This window comes from Trachinotus anak, unplaced genomic scaffold, assembly GCF_046630095.1.
Source record: "Trachinotus anak isolate AG129_WGS33_773 ecotype Australia unplaced genomic scaffold, CSIRO_AGI_Tana_v1 ptg000109l, whole genome shotgun sequence".
Classification (NCBI taxonomy): Eukaryota; Metazoa; Chordata; class Actinopteri; order Carangiformes; family Carangidae; genus Trachinotus; species Trachinotus anak.
In genome coordinates, this window is record NW_027273960.1 from 192501 (window position 1) to 195000 (window position 2500).

Below are 2500 nucleotides of genomic sequence, written 5' to 3' on the forward strand. Positions count from 1 at the left end.
GAGAGGCATGTGTGTGTGGCTGTGGAGGTCCTGTGGAGGTGCTGTGTGGGCCTTTAATATCACAGGGGGAGAAGCTGGGCCATGAGCCTGGCCCCTGGAGCTCTGATACAGGGGAGAGAAGCATGTGTGTGTGGCTGTGGAGGTCCTGTGGAGGTGCTGTGTGGCCCTTTAATGTCACAGGGCCAGTGGCTGGGTGATATGCCTGGGTGCTGGAGCTCTGACACAGGGGGAGAGAGGCATGGATGTGTGGCTGTGGAGGTGCTGTGTGGGCCTTTAATATCACAGGGCCAGTGGCTGGGTGATATGCCTGGGTGCTGGAGCTCTGACACAGGGCCAGAGAGGCATGTGTGTGTGGCTGTGGAGGTCCTGTGGAGGTGCTGTGTGGGCCTTTAATATCACAGGGGGAGAAGCTGGGCCATGAGCCTGGCCCCTGGAGCTCTGATACAGGGGAGAGAGGCATGTGTGTGTGTGGCTGTGGAGGTCCTGTGTGGCCCTTTAATGTCACAGGGCCAGTGGCTGGGTGATATGCCTGGGTGCTGGAGCTCTGACACAGGGGCAGAGAGGCATGTGTGTGTGGCTGTGGAGGTCCTGTGGAGGTGCTGTGTGGGCCTTTAATATCACAGGGGGAGAAGCTGGGCCATGAGCCTGGCCCCTGGAGCTCTGATACAGGGGAGAGAGGCATGTGTGTGTGGCTGTGGAGGTCCTATGGGGGTGATGTGTGGCCCTTTAATGTCACAGGGCCAGTGGCTGGGTGATATGCCTGGGTGCTGGAGCTCTGACACAGGGGGATAGAGGCATGGATGTGTGGCTGTGGAGGTCCTGTGGAGGTGCTGTGTGGGCCTTTAATATCACAGGGGGAGAAGCTGGGCCATGAGCCTGGCCCCTGGAGCTCTGATACAGGGGAGAGAGGCATGTGTGTGTGGCTGTGGAGGTCCTGTGGAGGTGCTGTGTGGGCCTTTAATATCACAGGGGGAGAAGCTGGGCCATGAGCCTGGCCCCTGGAGCTCTGATACAGGGGAGAGAGGCATGTGTGTGTGGCTGTGGAGGTCCTGTGTGGCCCTTTAATGTCACAGGGCCAGTGGCTGGGTGATATGCCTGGGTGCTGGAGCTCTGACACAGGGGCAGAGAGGCATGTGTGTGTGGCTGTGGAGGTCCTGTGGAGGTGCTGTGTGGGCCTTTAATATCACAGGGGGAGAAGCTGGGCCATGAGCCTGGCCCCTGGAGCTCTGATACAGGGGAGAGAGGCATGTGTGTGTGTGGCTGTGGAGGTCCTGTGGAGGTGCTGTGTGGGCCTTTAATATCACAGGGGGAGAAGCTGGGCCATGAGCCTGGCCCCTGGAGCTCTGATACAGGGGAGAGAAGCATGTGTGTGTGGCTGTGGAGGTCCTGTGGAGGTGCTGTGTGGCCCTTTAATATCACAGGGCCAGTGGCTGGGTGATATGCCTGGGTGCTGGAGCTCTGACACAGGGGGAGAGAGGCATGGATGTGTGGCTGTGGAGGTCCTGTGGAGGTGCTGTGTGGGCCTTTAATATCACAGGGGGAGAAGCTGGGCCATGAGCCTGGCCCCTGGAGCTCTGATACAGGGGAGAGAAGCATGTGTGTGTGGCTGTGGAGGTGCTGTGTGGCCCTTTAATGTCACAGGCCCAGTGGCTGGGTGATCTGCCTGGGTGCTGGAGCTCTGACACAGGGGCAGAGAGGCATGTGTGTGTGTGTGTGTGTGGCTGTGGAGGTCCTGTGGAGGTGCTGTGTGGGCCTTTAATATCACAGGGGGAGAAGCTGGGCCATGAGCCTGGCCCCTGGAGCTCTGATACAGGGGGAGCATGGATGTGGCTTTGGAGAAGGCAAATATCTAGAGTCTCCGCTCCACTCCCCTCTTTACCTTCCTCGGTGTAAAACTTTGACCGCCAGTTTTTCAAAGTCTTACACCGAGGAAGGTAAAGAGGGGGACCGGTCGGCGAAACTAGAAGTTTCCCCTCTCTTACCTTCCTCGGTGTAAAACTTTGACCGCAAATTTTTCAAAGTGTTACACCGAGGAAGGTAAAGAGGGGGACCGGTCGGCGAAACTAGAAGTTTCCCCTCTCTTACCTTCCTCGGTGTAAAACTTTGACCGCAAATTTTTCAAAGTGTTACACCGAGGAAGGTAAAGAGGGGGACCGGTCGGCGAAACTAGAAGTTTCCCCTCTCTTACCTTCCTCGGTGTAAAACTTTGACCGCAAATTTTTCAAAGTGTTACACCGAGGAAGGTAAAGAGGGGGACCGGTCGGCGAAACTAGAAGTTTCCCCTCTCTTACCTTCCTCGGTGTAAAACTTTGACCGCAAATTTTTCTAAGTGTTACACCGAGGAAGGTAAAGAGGGGGACCGTTCGGCGAAACTAGAAATTTCCCCTCTCTTACCTTCTCCTGCCCTCGGTGCGAGCCGGTCTCTCCCTGTTTTTCAAAACACCTTTCGCACGATTTCAGAAACCCAGTTTTCGGAAACGTGAACCTCCAGGGATCGGCC